The sequence below is a fragment of the Octodon degus genome, unplaced genomic scaffold (genome assembly GCF_000260255.1).
Source record: "Octodon degus isolate 3935 unplaced genomic scaffold, OctDeg1.0 scaffold00169, whole genome shotgun sequence".
Classification (NCBI taxonomy): Eukaryota; Metazoa; Chordata; class Mammalia; order Rodentia; family Octodontidae; genus Octodon; species Octodon degus.
In genome coordinates, this window is record NW_004524745.1 from 3,563,638 (window position 1) to 3,583,094 (window position 19,457).

At 41.4% G+C, this 19,457-nt stretch overlaps 1 protein-coding gene and 1 pseudogene across 2 annotated transcripts in view; one reads left to right on the plus strand and one right to left on the minus strand.

The window, feature by feature from the left end:
* Positions 1-19,457, plus strand: part of Epb41l4a (erythrocyte membrane protein band 4.1 like 4A) — a 251,336-nt gene that overhangs the window by 42,377 nt on the left and 189,502 nt on the right. The window lies entirely within an intron of this gene.
* On the minus strand, positions 7,570-8,933 carry LOC105743808 (annotated as a pseudogene).

Genomic DNA, 19,457 nt, shown 5'->3' on the forward strand with positions numbered 1-19,457 from the left:
TGTCAAGTGAAAGCTAATCCTTGAGGACAGTGATGTTTTTTTTTTTTTTTTTTTTTTTTTTTTTTTTTTTTTTTGTGTCCCTTTCTCCTAAGACACCAATACTGCCAGTCATTCTGTTCTCCTCTAGGGATTCTTGTCTTTTGATTCATTTGATAGTCTCATTCAGAAAGTCAGCTTGGATCCATTAAGCCACAGGCAAATTGTGTAGGAGGCTATAGGACAATGTACAGCCAAATTAGAGTTCCAAGGAGTCCTTTCACCAAAGTAGCCACTCTGCTGGCACAAGCCTCATAGGGCCTGAGTGAACTTACTTCAGGGGCCTGAGGAGCATGAATCCACTTTTCTGTTTATTATTGAATTCCTTATTGAAATATCTTCATTAATTTTTACTATGGCTGCATTAAAATCATTGTCAGACAAGTCTAACATCTGTGTCATCTTGGTGTTGGAATCTGTTGATTTCCATTCATTCACATTGAACATTTTCTGGTTCTTGGAATGATGAGTGATCGTTTCATGGACACTAGTGTTTTTGCATTATGTTAAGACTCTGGACCTCATTTAAAGCTTCTGTTTTGGTGAATATCCTTTCCTTTTCCTTTGCTTTGCTTTCCTCCTTTGCTTTGCAACTCTTTTCTCATTGGGGGAAAGTTGTATCATCATCTTATTATCTGTGGTGTCTCCAAGAGGGTTGGGTGACTGTTTTTAAGAGCCGACTTTGGTGCTAACCCTCCAGTCTTCACATTTCTTTAGAACCTTCTAGTTATTGATTCTCAGTGCTTTCTGTACTTGAAAGTCTCCCAGTGGAGAGAAAAGCAACAACAGCAAAGCACAATAGACTTTTCCTCCATTCTGAGATTCTGATTTAGTTGCTCTGGCGTGGAGGTTAGGCATTGGTTTTTCAAAAACTTTTTCCAGATGATTGTACTGAGCAGCTAGGGTTGAGAGTCACTGCTTTGCAGACAGAGAGAAAGAGAATGTTAAACATCGCATTGTGGTTTCCAACATTTTTAAAAGGCTTTGGTCTCCAACTAGAATTTCCATATCTATTCTTGGTAGCAGTGAAGATATGAAAAACTGCAAGATAAATTTGCTCCACCCTACTAGAGTGGCTATTTTGTCGAGTAGAAAAATATTTTAAATCACCTTACCTCTTACCCAAGGTAAAAACCAAAATAGATTTTTTATGGAGCAGAATATGAAATATGCATGCATTTTGAAAAAAGAAGCCAGATAAGGAGAAAGCTTACATTTGTGGTGAGCTCCAGTGTTGGAGGTGCAGCAGTGGTGGTGGGGTGAACAGGACCCTCCTGTATTGGGGTGAATTTGGAGCTGTTTGGAGATGTAATCTGGAGACCTGGAAACTATTGTTGAGCATTGTTTATACATCCGACTGTTACGTAACCTTATTGACTGGATGAGTATGATATTATACAATATGAATCATTTTTTCTTTAAAAGACGTTACCCCTTTTTAATCATCTGTAAACATCGTCATGTATTTCTTCCCCTTCGTTAAATATATTTCCTTTATAATGCTGCCCCTGCTCAGCCTGTCTTTATAGTCTGTAGCTTTGGGCGGTGAGAACCCCAAGACTGAATTTTATTCTTAGGAGATGCGTCTATTCACTGTTACAAGGTTAAACTAGGAAGCTGCTGATTAATGAGAACATTCTCAGCCTTTTTGTTTCTATTCCAGTCACTGGCAGCATAGAGGAACTCCTTTCTTCATGGCTACACTTTGCAGTGCCTCCTTAATAGTCTACTTGGGGACCTGAGTTATTCCACAGGGAGGCTTTTGACATTTGAAGAATGCCATTTCTTTCTGAACAGAGCGCTCATTCCACACTGATAATTCTCCTGGTGGGAAGTTCCGCAGAAGGTGGGCGCTTCCTCCCTGCAGGCTTGTGCTCTGGCGGAGCTGACAAGTGTGTACATGAGTTGCTCCCCTTCTCTGAGTACTGAGTGAAAGTGAATGTTTTCCCTGCTACACATATTAATCTGAGTTTTTGGAAATGATCCAAAATTTGATGAAAACAAACTCATCTAATTTCAGCACTATGGAAACCTTACAAACATTTGCTTGGGCAGTTTTCCACCAAAATACAAGTTGCATACCATCTTTAAATTGAGTCCTGGATCTTCCTGTAATTGATGACTGCATTTGCTGCATTTCATTCCTGAAGAGCATGACTTTGAAGCCAGACTCCAGAGTAGGGTAACTCAGGCAGCTGAGAACATGCAGCCAGCGGCCAGGCTGCCGGGATTCTCTGCCTGGCTCTACAGCTTGCCAGCTAGCCAGGCTACTGCTTTCTGGGATCTTGACTATTATATGCCTGGTGTATTTTTCATTGGGTTGAGGTTACTTGGCGTTCTGTATGCTTCGGTTACCTGGATGTCAGATTGTTTCCTTATATTTGGGAAGTTTTCTGCTATTACTTCTGCCCATATTTTTTTAATGTCATTTGTATTGACTCCTTCTTTCTCATTGATGCCTATTAGTCTCACATTGTTCATCTTTGCATCGTCTTGCAAGTGATGAATTATTCTTTCCTGCATCCTAGTTGTTTTTAAGAGATCTTTTCTTACTTTTTCACTAGCTGCACCAGCGTCTTCAAGATCTGAAACTGTGTCTTCACTTTCACTCAAATGGCTTTTGCAAGCTTGTGATTGAGATTTTAAATTCCTCTATATCTCTTTGACTCTGCTTTATGTGATCTATTTTTTTTCCTGTATTGCTCATTCAAGGAATCCGTCATTTTTCTAATCTCCTCTTTTTTTAATTAATGTCTTTTTTAGAAGCAGTTATTCTTTTACTGCAGAGTTTTTTTTCAGATTGGATTTCCTCCATATGTTTCTGTAGTTGATTCTTTACTTCAGATGCTATGAGTTCAGACATTTCTTTTTTTATTTCAGAAAAGAATTCTGCTCTGAGTTCCTCTATACCTTTCTGCCATTGCTTATTTACTTTCTTTCTTTTTTTTTTTTTTTTTTTGCGGAATCAGGGATTGAACTCAGGCCCTTGCACTTGCCAGGGAAGCACTTATTCTACTGAGCCATCTCTCCAGTCCCATTGAGCCATCTCTCCAGTCCTGCTTATTTACTTTCAATGCTATTAATTCATACATTTCAGCTGAGCTAGTGTCCTCTGCACTTGTTCTGGGTGAGCATTGGGTGTCCTCCATATGTTTCTGCATTTGGTTCTTTACTTCAGATGCTATTAATTCAGAGATTTTTTTTTATTTCCAATCTGAGTTCCTCTATACCTTTTTGCAGTTGTTTCTTCGTTTCAGAAGCTCTTGATTCATTGATTTCAGCTGTGTGATTCCCAGTTTGTTCTGTGCTGGTGTCCTCTGCACTTGTTATGGGTGGGCTTGAGGTCTGAGATTGCATTTTGCTCCATCTCGTTGTCATTTTGTGTAGCACTGTCTTCTGACCTTTGTTGTAGAGCTTTGGTGCAGTTATACCCTTAGCACCTACTGAAGTTCAGATGCAGATCTACAAAGTTTGGATTTATCCAGTTGTGCCTGGCTTGGGTCTGGCTGCTGTGCTCAGCTCCTTTCTGCTGCCACCTTTGGGAGTGAACCTGTTGTGTCCCTCTAGCAAGATGTTCTGCTCATTGACTAGCTGGGTGGTTCTGACTCTGCAGGGACTGCAGCTGCACAGTTTCACCCCAGGCCTGTATGCCAGGCCTGAGCTGAGTCTGAAGGGGACAAGGGGGAGTAGGGGAGAGGGGAAACTCTCCCACAGACTCACCGGGCCTGGGGTAGGGCTGGATCTGGGGGTCCCGAGAACGCGGCAGAAGTTCTCACTCACTGGGTGGGTGTGGGTGGGGGCTGTGGAGTGGTGGTGGGGGGTCCCAAGGTCGCGGAAGAGGGTCTCACTCATGCTGCGTGCCTGGGTTTGGACTGGACAGGTCCTGCAGGCACAGGGTAGCCAGAAGTTCTTCCACACACTCACTGGGCTTGGGCTAGGGCAGGATCTCCAGGCTACTGCTTAATATCTCAAGTTTTTCCTTGTAAAAATGGAGACAGTATTTTTGAGGATGCAGTGAATTAATATATTGAAAGCTCTAAAAGAGTACATGGCATATAATAAATGTTGGGTAAATTAGCTATTGTTTTAGGGGAATAAAATATAGGCGGCTCTATCTTTCTGCACACTTAATTAATTCAGTTCCAGGTTGAGGTCCAGGAGAGGAAACCTGCCTCTGAGCACCTGGTGGTGCCGTAGCCAGGGTTGGGGAGAGGGCTGCATTGACAGCTGGACGAAGGGGAGTGTTGCGGGAATCCCTGGTCCTCGCAGTGTTCCACCTTTCTAGTGTCCTGGCTGCTGTCCAGACCTGGATAATGTTTGTCCCAGGCTTGGGGAGTCACGGCTGGAGGACTAGTATGGGGGAATATTCCACTTTGGGGAGAAGGTGGATGGAACGTGGGGACCTGTGTTTTTAGGCCCTGAGTTTATATTTGAATTTTTTTTAAGAACATTGTTATTCCTGGTTGTTAATTCTTTAGTTATTTGATGTTAAAAAAGAATAGAGACATTCTTACAAATAGTACATTTATGAATAGAATAGAAACATTATATTTTGTATATATTTTAAGGGCGTATCTACCCACTTCCTTAGGACACTTCCAGCCCACAGTCATGCACCTAAGTTGCTGTACCAATCTCCTATATTTCCCTACTTTCTTCCTTCACCATTAAGTTTATTTCTACATGGCAACCACGGTGAGTCAATATCTTAATATTTTCCACTGGCTTCCATTACATTTCGAATAAAATCTGAGCTCTTTCTGATGACCTGCCAAGACATAGAATACCTGGAAAGTGTGACCTGGCTCTCCCGGTTCTCCGCTCTTATCCTGGATGGTCCTTCCCTTTTCATACTGTCTGTCTTAGTGACTTTTTTCTTGCTATTGAGACAAGATACATGATGCCCAAAGGTAAGAAAGGAAAGCTTTATTTAGCTCACATTTTGTAGAAGTTTCAGTCTATAATCCGCTAGTTTCAAGACGGGGTGTCACATGGCAGAGGGGCAGCCATGCATGATGGCTGAAGACAGAAGCAACAAGAGGGACGTTTGCTGTCCCTCACAGTGTATGCAGTCTATTGAGGTTGGAACGGCACTGTTCCAGCGAGTGGACTGATCCAGCAGTCACACACCCTTAAATCCCAGTGCTTCACTAGCAATCAGTCACCTTCAAAAACCCCCTATGACCACATGAAGCTCTGGGGGGACATCTAGGCATGAACCATAATGTGCTATTTCCAGTTTTGCAGTTCTTTTGTCTCTTATTTGCAGATACGAGGACAGTGATACAAACTGATTGGAGCCAATCTGGCCTCCCAGCATGGTTGGGTTCTTCTGTTCAGTATCAGTAGCTTCCAGAATCTAGACATAGGAGGGTGCTGTCCATCCCCTGGTCTCTACAGGGTGATGCTACCAGGTGGTAAATTACAGTGAAAACAATTTTGGTTTTGATTCTGGCAGATTTACAGCTTGAAGCTTACAGCAAGCAGGTGCAGTAAAGAGCTACTCTAGATGAATCTTTGATAAGCATCTGCATGAATGAGTTCCTCTAGTGCATACGTAATGACAATGTGTGAGAGCGAGGCCAGCCAGCTGTGACTCAAGTCAGCAGCAGTCCTCTCGGGAATGGAGAGCAGTAGCAGCAGCAGCTAGTGGCCCTGACCTTGAGTGCCCAGCTATAGCTGTTACCAGGTGTTCAGGTCTTGCTGCAGTGATGGTGGAGCTAGTGTAATCTCTTAGCCAGCCACAGTGTCTCTTGGACGCCACTTATTTCCAAATTAACAAAGCTTTTGGTAAATCTTTAAATGAGGCATTTTATCTATTTTTAAATTTTCTTCCAGAAATATTTTTATAAAATTGGCCATTTCTAAGAAACACCCACTGCATACCCATCAATAAAAGAGAACCATAACAAAATAGGAAATTTACCCTATGGCAATGATTTAAAGAAAAAAAAAAAACTGCACACACTTGAGCACATCAGTTAAGTCCAGTGTTAAGGTTGCATTCTTTCTTAGGAACTATGATTAAGAATCTGATTAGATACCAAAATAAACCAATACAAATATTCAGTTATTTAAGTCAGAGACCCCTCTACAGAAACATCTGTCCTGAAAGGCATTCCGGCTTGAGGCTCAAGTTAAAGTGAGGCATAACAAAGGTTAACAGAAGGCAGACAGGTGAAGAAGAGGGAGTCTCCAATTCCTCATATCTCTAATCTAATAAAACAAATCTAGATTTATCTTCCATCAAACAGGTGTCAAGAGTGGAATCTCAGCTAAATAGAAGGAACAGCAGTTTTGTTGTGGTTGCTATTTGGATTTGAGGTGTTAGTATTTTTTTTTTTTTTTTAAGAAATACAAATAAAAAATTCTACTTAAAAAAAAAAAAAACCTAACAGCTTAAAAAAGAAAAGCCTGTCAATTACATTCTGGACATTCAAAACCCATCTTACAATTGAAATTTCAATAGTTAAAACAAGTTTTAGAACCGTTTTGTGATTAATATCAAAAGAAAAGTTCTAGTAACACTTTTCATTCAGTTTTTAACCATATCAGTGAGAATAGAGTTTTTCAAATTTCTCACATGACCATTTTTCATTATCAGAAGACAGTCATGACTCTCAAAGAAATGATTTGGATTTTTCCTGCCTCCAAAATGTTTATCAAATCCTGTACTTCTTGCAGGCTTTTTTTTTTTTTTTTACAGTTAATTTTTGTTTCTTTTATTGAAGACGCAGAAAATCAGGTAAAGTAAGTTTCCCTGAGGAGTTTGAGAGACAAGATCTGTCTTTTAGCTTGATGTGAATGTCAGGAGCATATCAGTACATAAAATAGGAATTAATAACAGTTGTTTCTTCAGGAGAATCTGGGTCTATATTCTTGCAGGCTTTTGAAACAGGTAAAAAATAAGAAAAATTCCAATGAATGAAACATACCAAATGTCAGTAATAAGCAACACATTCTTTTGGGCAAGTGGCTGTTAAACAAAATCCAGTCTGTATATGCAAAGTAAGCAAAAAATTCAGTCTTTTTTTTTCTTCTTTATCTGTTACTTCTGGGGCTGGCGAGATAGCTCAGTGGACTAAGCGCCTGCTTAGACAAGCATAGGGACCAGGTTTGATCTCCGGCACCACAGGCTGTGCTGGCCCCGCCCCCAGGTGCACTGAGCCAGTGACCGAGTCCAGGTGTGGTGGCACATGCCTGTAAGCCCAGAGCTGGGGAGGCTGAAAACAGGAGGATCACTATGAACCCAAGCTGTGTGGTGAGACCCTGTGCCAAATACATTAAAAAAACAAAATCTCTTACTCCTAAAATGTAGTTCCATGAAATTGGAAGTGAAGGACTGAAAGGCCAAGAGAAAGAGGAAAAAGGCAGAAACGCACACCATCAACACAAAACAAGTAGGACTGTACAAATGGATGCAGTTTATGTAACATCCGGGTCACACGCTCAGATGCCGAAGGATGGCTGAGGAAATTCAGTCCTGTAGGAGCTGGGGTTCTATGCTTGGTGGAGATCAGGGTGAAGAGCAATTCAGTGCTGTGGAGCACTCCCCCTTCCTACTCCAAAGCCAAGCTTCTGCACCATTCCTCCATAGGGAGGCCCTCTCATGCCACTGCCCACCTCACCTTGGGGGCCTCCAGGTCCCTGCAGGCAGTTGTCTCGATGGTCCACTTTCCTGGCAGCACGGGTCTTTTTCTGTTCCACATTGCCATGGACTTTACCTCTGAACATGATGGGCCTGTTGCTAAGGACCTTCTGCACAACCTCAGAATCGTCAAACATGACAAAGTCAAAACTGGATAACTTCTGCACTATTTATGTGCAGCTCCACCACAGTCCCTTAATCTTGAGAGAAAAATTTGAGTTCTGATTTGCTCACCTCATGAGGCAGGTTACCAGCTGGTGGCTGTCAGGATGTTCCGCAATTCTCTGGAGTTCAACATCACCCTGCTCCCCAGCCTCACAGATGGGGCTGGTTCCCCTCTGGAGAGGAATATTTATTCATTGTTCTCTCACTGTTTGATTCCTCTGAGGCCTCTGCAGTTTAATCTGAGGTTCAGGTTTAGATTCTGGAGGGGCTGTGATGCTGGCACTTGGACAACATGAGGAGGCATCCCAGCACTAGGAACAGCTCCACGAGGAGGAGGATTCTTACTGGTCACAGATGCCCAAGAAAATGTCCTCAAGTCCTCCTGTACTGTCTGAGGTATATCTGTAGGCACTATAGAAGAAATCTTCTGAGCATCCTCAGGAGCAGCTCCTTCTAAAACAGGCTCAGACTTTTCCTCTTGGATTTCAGGTGCAGGTTTTTGCCTTGGTTCTGGTTCAGAATCAGGCTCTGGTTCAGCAACAGGTTCCTTTAAATGTTTTTCCGGGTGATTACTGACAGTTTAATCATAGAAGATTCCAGAGTCATCCTCAGGTGTCTGCTGACTTTCTTCAGTCTCCTTTACTTTTTCCTCAGATTCCTCCAGAGACTCAGTGACAAATCCTCCAAAGCCCTCATTTTGGTGTCTGGAGGTATCATTCTGAACATAGAACTTATTTGCAACTGAGCCCTCAGGAGCAAGGACAGACATCTGCCTGAACCTCCACAAAGCCTGGTTGTTGTAGGGAGCAGTCCTGTTACCTGGGCCATTCAAGGTAGCAGGTGCATGGATGTAACAGATCTTGGTGTGGCAGTGGGTAAAGTTTTGTGATGTCACTCTTGTATGAATTTCTTCCTGTCTGTAGACTGCATCTGCAGGTTTTCCACTTGAATCTAGTCCCCCATGCTCAGGAAGAGTTCTTTCCATCAAATCGATGCAGCGTGCCTGGGGCCTGGTTCAGCAGTGTATAATACTGACTCACAAATTCCCACCTGACCAGTAGAAACTAGGCTTCTCCATAACCATTGCTTTGGTCAGTTCAACCTGCGCGACTGAGTGGGTGAGGAACAAGCTCTGCCACACAGCACGGAAGGTGACAGAAACTCTTCACACAAGCACATCTGCTGATAATGGCATTTTAAAGCACTAAGCCAGGAGTGTTGGTGTCTAAGTGTAGTACTTGAAATACCCACTAATGGCTGTGAGGTTGTTGAGAATTCTTTTTTTTTTTTTTTTTTTTTTTTTTTGGTGGTACTGGGGATTGAACTGAGGACCTTGTGCTTGAGAAGTCTTTAAGTGTTTTTTTTCCCCATAATTTTATTGAGAAACAAAGAGTAATGAGATAGTTTCAAATCAAATTGGTAGGACAATTTCAATAATTAACACATTGCATACTGTCTTTCTAGTGGTTATTTGTTGTACAAGATGCAGACATGATATCCTATTTACAAACACTATTAGAACAAATCCCTCTATTCATTAAGAGGATGTAGCTATATATCTATCCTAACCATTTTTGAATACACAGATACAAAATGGTCATTCATCTGTATCCTCTTTATTGTTTAGTTCCATTATTTAAATATTATAGGTATGTGAACTCAGCAAAATATTCCAAAACAGTCCAGTATTCCATAATAGTATTGGGTCTTCTGCTTGACTGGCAATGTCAGAAGTTATTGACCTGAGTCCCCTACAGCTCAACATAATAGCATGGCTTTACTTCTTTATTTTATTTTATTTTATTTTATTTATTTATTTATTTGTGTGTGTGTGTGTGTGTGTGTGTGGCCAGCTCAGCCCACCAGGGGGCAGGCTGGCTGGCATGTGGTGCTGGGGGATTGAACTGTGGTCCCTGGGCCTTGCTAACCTTGTTCTAAGTAGGTGCTTTAGACCACTGAGCCATCTCACCAGCCCCCGGCTTTACTTCTTATACTTCGTTTTTATACTTTTCTGCTGGATGGTTAAGACCAAGATAAAGCAAGACCTATGTATCAAGAATTGTAGCTTTTGGATCTGATAAGGTCAGTAAAATCCCCTCAGGATTTATCCTGAGATCCTGTACCTCAGATTGTAGATCCTTTGTCAGTGTCAGCCATGTGGATGAGTCATGGCCATTGCTTGGCCAGTGTGCTCTCTGTGAAAGCCTGAGAGAGTGTTTTCTCTCCATGTGACTCTCCTTAGGGACACTCTACATCATCGATCACTTTCCTCTTTGGCCCCATAATCTCCTTGATCAGAAAATTTGGGACACAACTGAGTTACATGACGTTACAGTACCAGTTGTCATATGTCCTGAGTCTTAATTGACCTTGGAAGGCTAGGGCCAGAATGTTGGCTTTCCTTGCAGCCCTCCTTTTTCTCTAATTTTTGGTCTGCAAACTTAGGTTGTTAACCCTCCAGAAGAGAAGCTTATTGTTATTACCATACAACCTAGGCTGTTGAGCTTAACCTCACTATCTGTCTGAATATCAAACATCTTAGGCATAACATAGAGCAGGTATTTTTTCATCAAGTATTGATGTGTTAAACTTTTAAGTCCCTACAGAATATGATGAAAAAACATTGAAAAAATTAAAATATATTTTAAAAAAGGAATAAAGAATTATATAATTCTTATGTTTACACATAAGTCCAGAAATCTAACCATATACAACCTTGAAGCAGGACAGTCCCACAACATTCCTTTTCCTGTCTCCTGCCTTCATTCACCACCCGCTTCCTTTTTGAACAGTCATCTACCTGAGACACAGCACAGCAGCAACTGGCATGTCATGACAAGCAACCCGTATTCAGAAGAGCAGAATGACAGGCACTCCAAGCATGAACCTACTATTACAAATTGCCATCTTCAGTGCAGTTGCTTAGTTCACAGGTGTCAGTGTATATAGTTAGGGTGAGAATCCTTCCAATTAACTTCTAAGTGTGTTTTTTTTTTTTGTTTTGTTTTGTTTTTTTATTTTTTTATTTTTTGGCAGTGCCGGGGATTGAACTCAGGACCTTGTGCTTGCCAGCCAAGCGCTTACTCTGCTGAGCTGTCTCCCCTGCCCCATCGTTAAGTGTTAATATCCGCTCACATAAGACTACACACACTCGCTGTGTGTATAGGTCAGTGTTTCCCTGGGTTAAATGACATAATTCATAACTGGACACCTCATCTTTTTTATTTACTAGGGTATCTTCATCATTTAAAATAGTGCGTACTGCATGATAGTTGTTACACGAGTCAATAAAAATGGTTCATGTTGTAAAACAAATAGTTCACAAACTTTTGAAGCAGAATATTTTTAGTTGAAGATTTGCAATTCGAAAATCAATCTCCTTATAAAACTCTGTGAGTTAGATAACTAGATTGTTATCATGAATTAAAAGGTCTAATTTGATTAGGAACACATGTTTGGTAAACTGAATACATCATTACTGTTCATTTGCTTAAAAATGTTATCAAATCAAAATGACAATTATTTTTGAGACAAGGTTTTGCTACGCAGTTCAGTCTGGCCTTGAACGTGGAGTAATCTTCCTGCCTCAGCTTCTTAAATTCTGGGATTACAGGCATGCACCACCATGTCTAGTCTGAAAATTTTTTTCCCCCAGATATTTAGAAACCCAGAAAAGAATCAGAATGTCATCCACAGGCTAAAATAGTTATTTCTTGAAAGATACAAAAGGTCACAGTTTGTAGACAAAAGAACATGGATACAAAGCAGGGGCAGAGGGTGGTTACAGAGGCGGAAGCAGGAGTGGGGACCATGCAGTGTGGGAGGCTCCAGAAGCAGGTGGGGCCTGAGGACCTCATCAGAGGTTAATACAGAACTTGGGGACCAGTGAGCCTCCCCTGTGCACCCGAGGCTTTTGTTCTGGGCTGAGGTAGATTAAGGGGACTGTGCTAAAGTATCGTCTGGCTCCCATATCTTCAGTTGTACAATGGAGATGAAACAACTACCTTAAGAGTTTTGCAAGCTGACCATTGTTTATGTATCTTCAAACCTAAGCACTTGGGAAGCTCAGGCAGGAGGACTTCTTCGAGCTGAGGCCGGCCTGGGCCATACAGACTGTCTCAAAAAAAAAGTATTTGTAAATGCCATGTGGATGCAAGTTAATAAGTAGTATGTGGCCCAGCCTACCTCTAATAGCAAAATGTGTGAATGAGTAAATTTTAGCCTTTTTGGAAGTCATTTCCTGAACTACATCTCTCACCGGGATTATATCATCATAAATCTCCACTCATCTGAAAGTGCAATTTTGAAAAGTCATGTGATTGATGGCTGTTTCAGATGTCTTTCCCAAATACCTATATGAAAATTTTCAATTAATTTGCTAAAAAATATCGTGTCTAGATCTAATTATGCAACTCTTTCTTTAGGTTCTTTAAAAGGAGAACATGTGTAGGAGGAATAACCTTTCTTTGAAAATCAGTTGTAACAAAAACAGAGATACACCAGATTGGTTTTTGATACTGTTTTGTGCTGTCCTGATGAAAAATAAGGAAATATTCTCATGGCTTGGCAAATCTTTTGCCTCCTTCAAGAATTTTTCTGTAGGTTCATCTTTATTTACCAGTAAGGTTTAAGCCAAATAGTACTCAGAATACTTCTGGAATGTTTTTGATCTTTTTTTTTTCTTTTATCTACAGGGTCTCACTCTGTAGATTGGACTTGCAGTGATTCTCCTGTTTTTAGCCTCTCAAGAGCTGGGATTACAGGCATGCACCACCACGCCCAGTCTCAGTTATCACCATCTCAGCATGCCCTGGGGGTGGGGCTGGCACAGCACACCAAGGATGGAACCCTGAGCAGTCACTGTGCTCTGCCTCCTTTTTCTCCTGTGTTTAATTGCTTGCCCTATTTAGTTGGTTGCTTATGATCTCATTTGTGGAGTTCTGATCATTTTGGTCCCTCTCTAGAATATCTTTCAGGAGCCTGTGTAGGGTTGGCTTTGTCATCATGAAATTCTTCAGTTGTTCTTTGTCATGGAAATATTTCACTTCTCCATCAAACTTGAAAGAGAGTTTTGCAGGGTATAGTAGTCTGGGCTGGAATTTGTTTTCATAGAAGACTTGAAGTGCTCTGCTCCATGTTCTTGCCTTCATGGTTTGTGAAGAGAAGTCGGCCATAATTCTGATGGGTTTTCTTTTGAATGTGATCTGCTTCTTTTCTCTAGCGGCTTTCAGTAGATTACTCTTGTGCTGAATTTCAGGGATCTTGACTATTATATGTCTCAGTGTTTTTTTTTATTTGTGTGTTGTGTGTGTCCAGCTCAGCCCACCAGGAGGCGGGGCTGGCTGGCATGTGGTGCTGGGGGATTGAACCGTGGCCTCTGTGCTTTGCTTAGCTTAGCTTGTTCTAAGTAGGTGCTTTAGACCACTGAGCCATCTCACCAGCCCTCAGTGTGTTTTTAATTGGGTTGAGGTTACTTGGTGTTCTGTATGCTTCAGTTACCTGAATATGAAGAAACAATCTTCATATTTGGGAAGTTTTCTGCTATTACTTCTGCCCATATTTTTTTAATGTCATTTGTATTGACTCCTTCTTTCTCATTGATGCCTATTAGTCTCACATTGTTCATCTTTGCATCGTCTTGTAGGTGATGGATTATTTTTTCCTGCATCCTAGTTGTTTTTAAGAGATCCTTTCTTATCTTTTCACTAGCTGCACCAGCATCTTCAAGATCTGAAACTCTGTCTTCACATTCATTTAAATGATTTTGCAAGCTTGTGATTGAGATTTTAAATTCCTCTATATCTCTTTGATTCTGCTTCACGAGATCTATTTTTTTCCTGTATTGCTCATTCAAGGAATCTGTCATTTTTCTAATCTCCTCTTTTTTTTTTTTTTTAAATCAATGTCTTCTTTAGAAGCAGTTATTAATTCTTTTACTGCAGTGTTTTTTTTTCAGATTGGGTTTCCTCCCTATGTTCCTGTAGTTGATTTTTTACTTCAGATGCTATGAGTTCAGAGAATTCTTTTTTGTTTCAGAAAAGAATTCCACTATGAATTCCTATATACCTTTCTGCTGTTGCTTATTTACTTTCAACACTATTAATTCATACTTTTCAGCTGAGCTAGTGTCCTCTGCACTTGTTCTGGGTGGGCATTGAGTTTCCTCCATATGTTTCTGCATTTGATTCTTTACTGCAGATGCTATTAATTCAGGGATTTCTTTTTTCATTTCTAATCTGAGTTCCTGTATTTGTTTCTAATCTGAGTTTCCTGCAGTTGTTTCTTTATTTCAGAAGCCATTGATTCATTGATTTCAGCTGTGTGATTCCCAGTTTGTTCTGTGTTAGTGTCCTCTGCAGTTGTTATGGGTGGGTTTGGGGCCTGAGATTGCATTTTGCTCCTCCTCATTGTCATTTTGTGTAGCACTGTCTTCTGACCTTTGTTGTAGAGCTTTGGTGCAGTTATACCCTTAGCACCTACTGAAGTTCAGATGCAGATCTACAAAGTTTGGATTTATCCAGTTGTGCCTGGCTTGGGTCTGGCTGCTGTGCTCAGCTCCTTCCTGCTGCCACCCTTGGGAGTGAACCTGTTGTGTCCCTCTAGCAAGATGTTCTGCTCGTGGATTAGCTGAGTTGTTCTGTCCCCTATTCTCTCTGTATGGATTGCCACTGCAGGGTTTCACCTCAGGCCTGTATGCCAGGCCTGAGCTGAGTCTGGAGGGGACAAGGTGGAGTAGGGGGAAGAGGAAGCTCTCCCACACACTCACCAGGCCTGGGCTAGGACTGGATCTGGGGGTTCCCAGAATGCGGCAGAAATTCCTACTCGGTGGGCGGGGTGGGGGTAGGGTGTTGCAGAGTGGTGGGGGGTGTCCCAAAGGGGTGGAAGAGGGTCTCACCCACACTTCACCTGGGCTTGGACCAGCAGGTCCAGCCAGCACAGGGTAGCCGGAAGCTCTCCCACACTCACTGGGCCTGGGCTAGGACTCTGCTCTGCCTAAGCAGGTGCGTTAGTCTGCTGAGCTATCAGGCTGGCCTTAATGTTTTTGATCTTGCTATGTTTTTCTTTAATAATTCTGATCTATTTGGCTTCTGTTCTGTGCTTTCACAGAGACCATGAGTTGAGCAGGACATGGTTCCTCCCTTGTAGACTGCTGTCTTCTTGGGAAGCAGCATACAAGCAGGTGAATCCACTGGGTGAGGCTATGACAGCTTCTCAGAACAGATATCGCCTGATGCCACAGTGTTACTTTCTGAGGAGAAAAGGGCACACGAATTTCAAATCAAGAGCATCATTAATAAAAGGCAGAACAGACACCAGACTAGAGGCCTGAGACAGTGTGGAGGGACGAGCACGGGAGGTGGCAGTCAGCTCCTTGTCACTACAGGGAAGAACGAGTACTTGCTTTTTTCAACAGGCACTTTTTTTTTCCATGGATCTTGTGGGGTTGTGTCAGGAGAGTGTAATGAGGGGCAGTTGGGAGAGACCCAGGAAGCTCTGTTAGGAGACTCTGTAGTGTCCAGGCAAGAGATACTAAAGATCACATTGAATGAAATAAGCCAGACTCAGACAAGTAGCATATCCCATGTTCTCTCCAATATGCTGAATCTAAAAATATGACAAAAAAGCAGTAGGAAGATTTTTACCAGATGAGAGGAAGGGGAAGGAAAAGGGGGTGTAAGAGTAAGTAATGGGGGTATAAATATAATTAAAATACATTATGCATACCAACTGTCCCACGTGAAACTACAGGGGAGCATGCTATAAGAGAGAGGATTGATTCAAGTAACTTATGTACATGTACAAGTGGGTTGAAATGAAACCCACTAACCTATATTACCAATATGCACTAATAAAAAAAAGTGAGCAAAAAAGGGAACTAGTATTGGTCAAGTAAATGTGGAAAAAAGAGATTGATTTAAAAAAAATATTTAGATGACAAGATTTATAGAATTTTCTATGACTGTTGGAAATGAGGGAGGAAGATTTTAGGAGGCCTGTAGGCTTTTGGCTTGAGAGACTCATGGTGGCAAGGGCCTTTGGGGCCTTTGTGTTGGTCAGCTATGATGTGAACTCCAAAAAGCCATCTGTGATATAGCTGGAGAAGGGGTTCTGGAGCCTTTAGTGGGAGGTGAGATTGGAGCTGTGGCAGTGGACAAGAATGTTCCAGGCAGAAATGGGAGAAGGCAAGAACCAGGATGGTGACAGTTGGGGGCGGGGGGGAGCTGGGCACCAAGTACTGAGAGGTGTCTTTGTCCCAAAGATGGTAACAAACAGTTTACTAAGGACAGCAATAGTTAAGGAATGACCAGAAAAACAAAAACTGGGAAAGGACAGTCAGCAGAACAAATCAGAGCACTAGAAGAGCTGGAAACATGAACAACATCATCCTAGCTGGGGGAAGAAGCCAGCGCTAGTATGGTGGAGCCTTATAGTGAGACATGGCTGATGTGCAGTATGGCTGTGGCAGGTCTAAGTTGTTATTGGGGTGTGAGAGAGGAAGTGCAGTTGACTGGTGGTGCCAGGCCTGTGCTCAATGAGAGAAGAGGTGGGGAATTAGAGATGGAGTTGGCAGGAGCACTCACCCTCTACTTCGACTGAGAAGGTGGTAGCTGGAGGAACTTATGTGGGGCCAGGGAAGTTTTTATTTGTTAAGGATTTGAGGGACTAAAGGATATTGTGGTAAGAAAACAAGCCAACGGGAGCAAGAAGGTAATGGAACAAAGGAGCTGGGAAAGGTGCCAGAGGAGGTGGGAGGGAGTGGCTCCCCCATACGGTGCTAAGCATTCATGCTCTGAGCCACAGGGTGGAGAGAGGATAATAAGGACATAGAGCACAAGGACAGGATAGGTGTGAAGACTTTGCATTGCGAGGCAATGTATTTTCAAGATCTACTTCTCATATCTTTAAAGGGAATAATAAATTAGAAAATCAAAAACTTAAAACCTGTGAAAAATTCATTTTTTTTTTTTGCTGCATTTAAATTATATTGTACTGTAAGCATTGTAAGCTATTTGCCCCCAAGGTCCTCTCTGTACAGATTCATTTTACTAAGTCAAATACCTTGTTTGATCATCTTTTCTAACAAGTAATAAGTCATCTGCTTTGTATCCCTAGTAAACGCAAGAGTTCATTGCCACACAGCTGGAAAGATCCGATTCTGAGCTTGCGTTTAGTGTTCTTTATTTTATGGAGCAGGCATTCACAGTTTGCTAAGCTAAGACTGGGGACATTCTTGAGCACAGACTCATAATGGAATGTAAATATCATTCCTGTGATCCCTCAGCCTTTCATATTTTCATTGTGTTTTTGAGAAGAGAAATGAATTTTTTATTAAATGTGAAGACATCTGTGCCCGGCACATTTAATTCATCAATTTATGAAGTGTATGTGTTGCTCAGGGTGTTGGTGGTCGGCTGGCTTCTATCTGTCCAGAGAGGCTTTGGTCAAGGAGCCCAGCCAGGTGGGGAGCCTGGAGTACTAGGAGAAGTGAGGACCTGATGGTTTCACTGGTATTGCCTACAGTTTCAAGAATTTACAGTAGTTTACCTTGATGAGTTGGCTTTCAAAAAAGAAAAAAAAATAAACAATGAAATTATCTTAAAAATCAAATTCTCTTATGTGATATGATAATACTTTTTTAAATGTGTTCATTCTCCAGCTTGGATAAAAGAGGTATTTTATTATTGTTATTACTGGTCATTAATTATAGGTGAATATTTTGAATTTTAAAGTATATGTGGAGATGGAAAGTGAAGATGCTCTATCATGTTAATTAAAAATAATTTTAAAGTAACAAATAATTACATTTAAAATAAACTCCCCAAGGTTTTTAGGGACATTTTCTCCATTTACTTTTAATTGGAAATAGGAAGTGAGTTGTTTTAAATTCTTTATTTTATTTTTTTTGGCAGTTCTGTAACTTTATTTCCAAGTTAGTTCTTGTCCACATTCACTGTCTGGAGATTTTTGAACGTGGTAACAGGTACATAGGTACCAAGGTATGCAGCTTGTTTGGTGAATCTTCATCCTCATTCCATTTCCTGAACAACTGTATCTAGATACGATATGGAACATTCTTTATTCCTTTGGCCCAGACAGCTTTGTTGAGCCTTGTGTTGATGTGCACGTCGCGAGTCCCCATTTCCTTTGTGGCAAACTTCTGGATCTCCTTAAGTGCCAGAGGGGCGTGCTTCTTGAAGCCCACTCCATGGATGTGCTTGTGAATGTTGATTGTGTACTCTTGGGTCACCACCTCGTTGATGGCAGAACGGCCCTTCTACTTCTCGCCACCCTTCTTTGTGGGAGCCATTCTGCTGGGCCCGAGTTGGAAAGGAAGAGCGCGGTGTATTGTGGGTGAGTTGTTTCAAATTCTGAAGTCAGTCAATAGTTGTTGTCCTAGTCAGTTTTCCCATTGCTAGTCATCTACAATGTGAAGGAGGAAAGGTTCCATTTGGCTTATGATTTTGGGTGTCAGTCCATGGTTTGTTGGTGCCAATGTGAACACAGGATTGTGTGTCCTGCTTCCTCATGGCCGCCAGGTAGCAGAGTGCAAAGGGATGAGCCAGGGATAAGAATTTACTCAGCCATGATATTTTAATTTCCATTTCTCCGATGGGTGGGGAAGTTGAACATTTTTAATATTCTACTGGCCATTTGTACTTCTTATGAGAAGTGTATTCATTCCATCTTCAAAATAGAATATCATCAAGAAATCAAATAATAAGTGTTGGTCAGGCTGTAGGGAAAAAGGAACCTTTCTACATTGTTAGTGGGAAGGTAAACTATGACAATCACTAAGGAAATCAGCATGGAGATTCCTCAAAAAACTGAAACTAGAAATTCCATTTGAAGGGCCAGCGGTATAGCTCAGTGGACTAAGTGCTTGCTTAGGTAAGCGTGGGGGCTAGGGTTCACTGCTGGATATAGCACCTTTGTGCTCCGTCACCTATCTTTGAATACATGAGACTTCCAAAACACAGCAGTTGTACCAAACATATTATGATTAAAGAACACAAGGATATAAAGCTTTTGAAATCATCTATATTAGATAATTGGATGTTTCTGGCTTGGTGGAAAAGTGGGAGTTTCTCTAAGCAAGTACTCATCTGAGAGTTTGATGACTTCACTGTTGGTGTTTGTTAGCTTTATTGGATCACAGACCTTGGAGCATTGGGAGATGGAGGTAGTATGGAATCCACTCTGGATTCTCTTCTAAGAAACATGTACATACACATAAATTTTTCAAAAGCAATTTTATTGACTTATGCAACAGAATACACAAATCTTAAATGTGCGGCTGGATGACCTCTTGCAATTAGACACACTGTTAACTGTCCATATCAAGACACAGAATGTTTTCAGGATCCCTTTAATGCTTTCTCTCCCATCTTGTCCACTGGTGTACCTGCTGCCAGAGAAGCCACTGTTTAGACTTTAACACTGCACACCAAATTTTCCTGTGTTTGACATTGTGTAGATGAAAGTATGTAACACATTCTTTTGCATCTGTTTCTTTTACCTAGCATTATGCTGTTATTTTATTGCCTGTAGCAGGTTATTTTCTTAAGTTTCTGTGTACTGTATGTACTGTGTATGATACAATTTATCA